This window comes from Adiantum capillus-veneris, chromosome 15 (genome assembly GCF_014529385.1).
Source record: "Adiantum capillus-veneris isolate H3 chromosome 15, ASM1452938v2, whole genome shotgun sequence".
NCBI lineage: Eukaryota > Viridiplantae > Streptophyta > Polypodiopsida > Polypodiales > Pteridaceae > Adiantum > Adiantum capillus-veneris.
The window spans coordinates 47,298,824-47,308,180 of NC_140945.1; the positions used below are offsets into that span (position 1 = coordinate 47,298,824).

Here is a 9,357-nt window from a genome sequence, read left to right on the forward strand (position 1 = left end):
CTCTCCTTTCACCATTGAAGATCACAAACCCACAACTTCAACATCAATTCCTCAATTCATACATACATGCACTTCGAATCTGTCTGCACACAATTTGCCACTAGGCTGCCATAGCCATAACTCTGCAGAGAACTAGTCATAACCTCAAGACCACAACTCCAATTGAGGCACTTTAAAGCTTGAGAGAAAGCTTAAAAAATGAGTTGCGAGAAAGCTGAAGATGACCAAATTTGAATCTACACACCTCTATATGCAAAATTGATGCGAACAGGGAGCTGTCCCGACACGACTACACGTAGAGTAGGCAAGGCGAGAGCAAAAACTGCAAGAAAAACCATCAAGAAGGCACAACGAGCTCAAACCTGAAATTTTCTGAACTTTGGCTGAACTTTTTTAAGTTTTCACATGAGTTTAAGCTATATACAAGTATCCCTTCAAAATACTCAAGCACGAGCAGTTACAATAGCCTAACAGCTGTCACTAGACTAGCTACTTGTAGTGCATGTACATGTGCTTGCTAAAGCAAGCTAAAAACCCCACAAAAAGAAATCCCACACACACTTTTGACATCGGGAGTCATGTCCGTATGTACAAATTTACAAAAAACGGGGTGTTAGAAATGCGCCCAACAACTTCTCCCTTGAAAGGGATCAAGGAAATCTTGTTTTTGCAGGTTTTGAAGGACCTCACAAACAAGAAATCATCTAGCAATGACGCCGTCATTTCAAGGGTCTGTTCATTGTCAACTCTTTGGTAGAGACTTTAAATCTCTATTTTGTAATGATTTTGAGATGGAATGGTCTTTGCAGCGTGAAGCAAGAGAAAATGGAAAAGCTAAAAGAGTTACCAAAGTTCCTGCTAGATACAAAGAGAACACCTCTACCCTGGTACAAGACCTTTTCTTGGTATACTGATCTAATCAAGCATTTTGAGGGTTGTGAATTGTTTCTATTTATTGCAGGTTTGCAACTCTAAAACGAGGAATTTGAATCCTTCTCATAACAAAGTCACATTATCACCTCATGTATTGCTACTAACATCTTTGGTCTTATAAATGAGCACGTTGCATTGCAAATTCAATAGATTTTTATGAAGGTCGTTACATGAGTGTAGCATACCTTTTGCAGAATAAGGCATTTAAGAAGACAACAAAAGAAGCAATAGCTTTGAAATTGATGGGAGAGCACAACATAGACCTCATGTAGAGGCGACTAGCTGACTTTTTAAAAGAGCTGCAACGGACTACTCCAAAGGAATCATTTGATTTCAAGAAAGAATGCCAAGACTCAGAGTCATAGTGTCTTGGGCCATTGGACAAAACAAGATTAAGCTCAAAGACATTAATGCTAAAGATATGGGACAGGATGAAGCTAAATTTGTTTAAATCAAGTTCACTATGGAACTTTGGCTATATACATTGCCTCTATTTTGACGAATTTTTTGGAAAGCGTATATCCAAATTATAAAGCTAAAAGATTTTGTGGGACAAGTTATAATCGATATTACCTCAAAGCATTATTGCTCTTGTTGCAGTCTTGAATGTTTGATGTATGATAGTTGATTGGTCGCTATTAACAGTTTTTATACGAAATAACCATCCATAAAAAGATGTTTGATTTGAGGTTATCTCATAATTTGGATATTTTTATGCATACAAGATAGAGATTCCTTTCAATATGTGATAAATTCATAGCTATGAAACTATATTAGAGGTGTTGAATGTTTCTAACATGTAAACTTTTTAAGTGTGAATAATATCACTACAAAAAGATTATATGTGAGAATAAGATCCTTTTGTCATTGTGAAGTGAAAAAGATTTACCCTACTCAAGTTTTTGCAATGACGATGACGGTTAATGTCTCTCTTTTGTATAGATAATCAACGCAAGGTTCCAACTAGAATTTTTTTCTACTGGTTTTCTACCTATCCAATGTATTAATTAGCTTGTATAAAATTGCAACTTAAGAATGAAAATTTTTCGATGTCAAAAGTGGAAATAATTTACACTCAAGATTGATAATTCTTTCAGTAAGAGTGGAAATATTTATCAATAATAAGATGTATGAGTGAAAAATATTCTCATTATAACTATAAACTGTAGAATGAAAATTTTTCTAAGGTGCTAATTTTTACCTACTTTGTAGTACAATCTTTAAGAGCCTCGACTCGAAAAAAATCAACACCATGAATGTGCAAGGTCTTGAGTGCAAATTATTTTCATATTGTGTTTTGGTTTTTACATTCCATAAGACCAACAAATATTATGCGTTAACAAATTTTTCTCTTAGGCAGAAAGATAACAATAATTATGAGCTCGATTATTTTTCATATTAGTACTTTATTTGGCAAGAGATTTATTCCCACTTTAAGGATAAGAAAATTTGATGCATGGTTTTAAAAAATAACCATGGGGGGGGGGGGGGGGGGGAGCAATGAGAAAAATAATTCACACTTCCTAAGTTTTTAACACATTAGGGTGCAAAAGAGGGTGGAAAAAGGACCTTTTTCTCAAAGTGAGAAAATGTCTAAAACTTGTAGTGTATGAGTTCTATCCTCTCTATGATGGTCTCTAGACTCTTAGTCTTTCATACCTTCTCTCATGTCGATCATGTCCACCATGATCTCCATCATCGTGTCAATCATGTTCATGGCGAGCATTACCACTGCTTTTGTGTTGTTCATCTTCTTTCAACTTAGCCTCCTGTTGAAGCTCCTTCTGCCATCATGTCCACTACCACGTTTAGTTTTGCTATCATGTCTACCGCTTCTGTGTTGTTCATCTACTCTGTGACTTAGCCTCATGTTGAAGCTGCCATGTAGCTACATAATGAGCCATGTATTGTGGGATACGCTATTAGCGACTGGTCGAGAGGGAGAGCGTGTTGCTTCATCGGCTGGCCAAGTACACAGCTTCAAGCATGTTTCATGAGTTGTCTCATGCTTAGGAAGGCAGATCATGTTGCGTCAGTTGTCTCATGCTAATTAGGAAGGCATTGCTAGTTTGAATCCCAAGTCCGACCACTTCATTCTTGATTGAAGAAGCATGTAACCTGCAAACGCCACTCCTCATTCCTGCCTTCAAACTGTAATGTTTGAATACAGGGATGATGCACACAAAGATAGTGAAGATGAAGCTATGAACGAGAAAGAAGACGATGACAAGGAGAGCAGAGTACTATCAACATCATCAAAAAAGGACGAGCTCTCAACAGGCTTGAAACTATACCAAACCGTGAATTCAAAAGACCTTAGCGAGGCCAGAGGCTGGTGATATAGGAGTTATGGGTGAGATATATAAAGCAGTTCTAATCCATCCACTGCTTTAAGATATATTGTATTTTTAATAGAGCATTAACATTGTGAGAGAGAAAGAAAGAGAAGATTGCCAAGACATTGTGTGTGTGAGAGAGAGAGAGAGAGGGAGAGATGATGATAATGTTTAGAGAGAGAGAGAGAGAGAAGGGAGACGATACATAGCACGTTGGTGCTCAATTCACGTGCTCACATTTGTGTGTGAGGGGATTTTCATTTATAGAGTTTGAGGCGGCACCGTTTCGGTGCTCGCCACTCTTATAATATTAAAATTACAACATTCCCCCCCTCCTCTGAAGGGAAATATTTTTAACAAAAAATTTCACTTTAGTAGAACTCATGTAGCTTTATCTTCTTCTTTTCGAATGCCGTTGTTTTGGATCATTTGTGATTCTTTTATGCGTCTGTTGCACCTTTTAATCGCACCTTTTATCCAAGCTTGTGTACCTATTAAGAAGCAATATAGAAGCATAGTTTTCAAAAACCCAAATCGGAAGTTAGTTCATCAGTGTCACTATTATTCTCCTCCCCTTCTGCTTCCGCAAGGTTGGATTGATGCTCTCGTGCTTTCTACTTATCGAAAGCACGTTTCCAACAATCTTCACAATAGTGACCTTATTTATAATAGTATGTACAAGTTATATCATGTGAGCAGGGAGTAGGTGTTGAACTTCGTGAGGTAGAGGGATTTGGAATTCTAAAAGAGCCTGATGAGGGTTCTTTGCAGGTCACATTTCTCTTGCGGAAGGATGGTGAAGAAAATCTCGTGCTTTTGGAGAACATAACTAGTGGTGAAGTCGTACTAGGGCCAGGTGAAGTTGTATTTTTTCGCACAGTATCCTCTTGGAGGATCCGATCAATAAGAACCGGTAATGTGAGACCAACGATATTGTTTTGAGTAGTTACGAATGTGGCCCAAGTGGATGGTAGAGCGCTTAAGTAACATCGTAGCATTTTAAGAATCAGTAAAACTAAGACCTGCAGTAGTAGCCTCATCAAGTAGACGTTGCCACTCATCCAAAAAGGTGGGAACGCTACCGTCTTCATGAAGCAAGCAATTTACTAATTTGCGATGGGCGGTGACTTGTGAAGCAATGTCCGTGTGAGCATATAGTGTTTTTAAATGCTCCCATATTGCATTAGCAGTCGGCAAACGATACACTAATTGAATTTGTGTATCACCTATACATAACACGATGTTGGACATTGCTTTATTATCTAGTTTTTTCCACGCAGCAATGTTAGCCGCATTAGTAGCAAGAGTATTTGGGGCAGCACCTACAGGAATTACAGGAGTCGGGCATAAAGTGGTACCGTTTACCACATCCCAAAGTTCTTCATGTACGAGAAACATTTGCATGCGTATCGCCCAAGAACAATAATTAGTGTTGGTAAGGCGATCGAGTTTATATGTTGTGTATGATTTTGAAGATGCACTTGCGGCCATGATGATGCATTAACAAGGTGAAACCCCTACGACAAATAGCCTAAAAATTTGACAGCTTTGTCGCTTGCATAGCCATGAAATCGTGACAATTCCAACACGAGGTATATGCGTTAGTGTTTGTGTTTTATTCAATCAAGATAAAAAGGATTAAGGGGTTTAGAATGCTTAGACGATTTCGTTAGAGTCGTGTTGGTGTTGATCCGCTTTGTCATCGTATCTTTGCGCCGTAATCAAAGAGTATCGAAGCAAAAAGCGCGAGAACTTCTTCTTATGTAGAATGTAGTATTATTATTATTATTATTATAATAATGTAATCATACATAAAGGATAAGGCATAATATCTACTAACATAATATGACGGAAGGGGGAGCCCTTTACACGTGTCGCAATCTACGACCTGAAGGCTAAAATCCAATCTACTAACATAATATGGCGCAAGGGGGAGCCCTTTACACGTGTCACAATTTGCGACCTGAAGGCTAAAATCCAAAACAAAAAAAAGCCCCTTTGCACGCGATAAAGAGGGAGAGAGGGGGAGAGAGAGAGACCGCCGAAGGCGGCCGGCCGTACTAGTTTCTATATAAGGGCAGCGAAGAAAAATGCACGACAGGAGGAAAGTAATTTTAGATGAATGATACCATATCGTATTTTTGATAGAGCATTAACATTATAATGTTTTATTATCCACAGGCGTAGATCACGATAATATTATAGTGAGAGATAAAGAAAGAGAAGATTGCCAAGACAATGTGTGTGTGTGTGTGTGTGTGTGAGAGAGAGAGAGAGAGAGAGAGAGAGAGAAGGGAGACGATATCTTGCACGCTGGTGTTCAATTCATGCGGGTTTTCATTTATAGAGTAATTTGAGGCACCACCGTTTCGGTGCTCACCACTTTTATAATATTAAAATTACAACATAAAAAGTAGTTTTAGTCCATCCACTCTTTAAGATATACGCAAAAACACTGACACAAAGCGTCAGAACAAATAAATAAAGATACCCCAAGAAGGCCTGACCCCTTGACAAAGTCCCATGACCACTCTATCCTTATAAACACTTTTGCCAATATCAAGGTTTTTCTAGCCAATCACAACGGCCCATGATTCTCAATGCTTTGACTGGGTTGCTCTGTTATTGACACAAGAGCAAGAGAGCTTTAAATTATGTTTAGACTTTTAATTACACAAAAGTAAGATTAAGTGCATATACTACACGCATATGCACCCGAAGAAACAAAAAAAAATACAAAATGCAAAAGGACTAGAATACAAAGAAATTTTCAAAAACATTGTTGCGGATAAATTTTGAAGCAAAAATTGTACTGATTCTTTACAAAAATCTTAGATAGATTTTTTTACTGATCAAACCCTCAAACAACTTAATAAAAAGATGCTATCTCACAAGCTCCTATATTGATATGCCAATGCTTCACCCATTGAAGCACCCCTAATGAAGCCAATAATCAATAATCTCCTTGTACATTGAATATACAAGCTGCCTTTCATTGCCAGAACTCATGTTTTTGCGAAAGCAAGCTGCGATGCATCTGTCAAGTCATCAGGCCAGCTCTACAAATCAACCAAAACAATCCACTTTCTACCATGTTTTCAGGATTGAAGACATAAGATCAAAGACAGTCTTCCTGCGTTAAAAGTTACACCATTAAAGAGTTAAAAGCCTCACAAAAAGATTTAGAATTTTTCTCACGTAGTAAAACGGAGTCTTTTCCAGTGCTTTTCATACAATGGATAACATCATGAGCTTCTGTTCGAGAGGCACCGCATACCTAGCTAGGTACGATTGGGGGCAGGGGACCGCCGGCCCGGGGCCGGGCCGGCGGTCCCCTGCCCCCAATCCTACCTAGCTAGGTCCCTCACAGAAGCTCATGATGTTGAGGTAAGTCACAATGTGGGAATTATTGTGAGAATTTGTCCAAAACTTATCGTGGGCCTGTGCACGTTTCTTATCCAGGCCTTTAGAGTTAAAACTTCCCACATGCACCACATTTCATCTTGAAGGCCTCCAAGAGAACCAGGCAGACAATAAATACAATCAAACCAACCGCCACGCACACTGGAACAAAACTGGAGTTAATGCTGGCAGAGGATTTCCTCTTCGAAAAAGGGGGGCGCCAGCACCGTAGATTTAGTTTCATTGTCTGGACATGAGATAGATAGCGGCGGGCCACACAAATCGGCATTTCCTTCATAGCTTTCTTTTGCAAATGTTGAAAACTGATTAACCTGTGGTATCATGCCCACCAGTTGGTTGTGGGATACATTCAGGTAGGCAAGAAATGTGAGCTCCGAGAGTGATGATGGAATGCTACCACTCTAACTTATTTGATGACAAATTAAGAAACTCAAGTTGTTTCATACTTGCCATTGTTTCAGGAATGCTTCCAGAAAAGTTGTTGAAGCTGAGATCCATATTGAAGAGCACCGCTAATGCACCCACCTGGGAAGGTATGGGCCCTTGAAGTTGGTTGTGGGAGAGGTAGATTGTTGGAGGAAATGCAGAAACTTGAGTGTACTGCAACACTGGAGAAATTTCTTTATGCTTTATTGCAAGGTTATTCACTACCTGTAATCCTGTCAAATTCTTATCTCCATGCATCAATGTGGGCAATCCAAAAAGTTCCACTGGTACATATCCAGAGAAAGAGTTACTTGACAAGTCCAAAGAAAACAGATGTGGCAAGAGCCCTAACCAGATTGGGATCGGTCCTTCTAAGTGGTTCCAGGAGAGATCTAAAACCTGCAGCCTTGTACAATTCTTGAGCCATTCTGGGATGGGCCCTCGGAGGCGGAGTAACCCAAGAGCCAACACTTGCAAGTTTGAAAGCCCCTGTCCCTCCACACTCTCTGGAAGGGTCTCATCAAAATTATTCTTGGACAAAATTATGCTAACCAGCTGCTTACTCCCAAACAGAGACCGCATGCCTCCATTCAAGTTGTTTGAGGAGATTGACAGTGCAGACAAGTTTTTCAAGCTACTCAATTCTATAGGAACAGCACCAATCAAGTTGTTTCTAGCCATGTTTAGGCCTTGCAAAGCTGCACATTCAGCCAAGGATAAAGGAATAGAGCCATGAAAAAAGTTACTAGAAAGATCTAAGATCTCCAACAGAGGTAACTTGTTAAACTGTATCAAATCAAGGCTGCCCTGAAAGCTATTATTATACGTGCTGAAAACCTTGAGCTTTGCACATGCTGACAAGTTTGCTGGCAAAGGTCCCATGAAACTATTTGAGCCCAGCATGAGGCGTTGAAGATTAACCAGGTTACCGATAGCTCTATCCAAAATTCCTGTGAAGTTATTCTCTGCAAAGGATAGCCTTCTTAAAGCACTCAAGTTGAAGATATCCAAGGGAATTTGACCCAGCAGGTAGTTTCCACCAAGATCCAACTCTTCAAGGTGTGTGCATACCCCAAGCCCCTCCCCGAGAGAACCTCCAAGCATATTGTAAGAGAGGTCTAACACCTCCAGATATGGACCACTTTGGCAAATATGAACGGGCACCTCCCCTGTGAAAGAATTTCTGCTTGCCCAAAACCCAAGCAATGAGCCCAAGGTCGAAAAAGAAGGTCATCTTCCAGAGAATCCATTACTTGTAATATTAACTCCCTGCAAGCTCTTAAGGCTAGTCACAACAGAGAGCTCACCTGACAGGTGGTTGTTGCTGAGGTCGAGCTGTTGCAGACGTGAGAGCGATGTCAGCTCATTGGGTATATGGCCGCTCAGCCCATTGTACGACAAGTCCAGGATCTGGAGAGATGAAATGTTGGCCAAAGCTTGAGGCAGACTTCCAGCAATGTGTAGAGATAGGCTTACTACTCTTGCTGGAAAAGAGTCGTCACAAGTGATGCCAACCCATTCACAGCAGCTCATAGTACTAGTAGCATCCCAACTGCGCACGCTGAAGCTCCTCTCTGTCATCTCCTGCACTCAAAACGCCTTTCGGATCATTTCCATGCAGAAACTGTAGTCAATCTCTCTCTCTCTCGCTCTCTCTCAGATCACTCTCGCTCGTCCCTAGCTCAGTGCCATACTTCCTATTTCTTTCAATATATCCACTCTTTCAGGCTCACCTTCACCATAGCCATTGTGCACACAGAGAAGGCCACCCACTCCATTTGTGGTGTTACATTCTCAAGTATGGACACCGTGCATGAAGTGCTTGGCGGGGCGATAATGGCAGTTTCTTTGGCTCTTCATTTATGGGTGTCAAGCATCGGCACATATGTTCTTCCCCCAATCGACAGCTGCTCCGAGCTTTGCGATGACGACGACCCGATCATTGAAGCTGCTATTTCGACAATCAATTGCATAATCGCCTTTGCGGTATCTTATCCGCAACGAAAGAGTTCTGCTATCGGTGTATGGTACGTCAAACCTCGAAGCCGCCATTTCTGGCATACTTTCTTCGACTACACAGAGGGTGAGACATTCGCTTCGAGAAAAACTTGTGAATTCCACGACACTGCTTTGACTTCGTTTGCGTTTTGGTGCAAGGCGACCTTCAACAAAAACAAATTCCTCGACAGATAGTAGCTGCGGTGCCTACAAAGGTGCTTACTGTGCAGAGGAAGGTTGC

General features: G+C 40.5%; 1 pseudogene across 1 annotated transcript; it reads right to left on the reverse strand.

The window, feature by feature from the left end:
- Positions 1-6,613: 6,613 nt before the first annotated feature.
- Positions 6,614-9,042, reverse strand: LOC147440631 (uncharacterized; annotated as a pseudogene). Its single transcript, XR_015190425.1, has 2 exons — positions 8,852-9,042; positions 6,614-8,702 (listed from the first exon to the last, which is right to left on the reverse strand). The product of XR_015190425.1 is annotated as an uncharacterized LOC147440631 (transcript).
- Between the last annotated feature and the right edge of the window lie 315 nt (positions 9,043-9,357).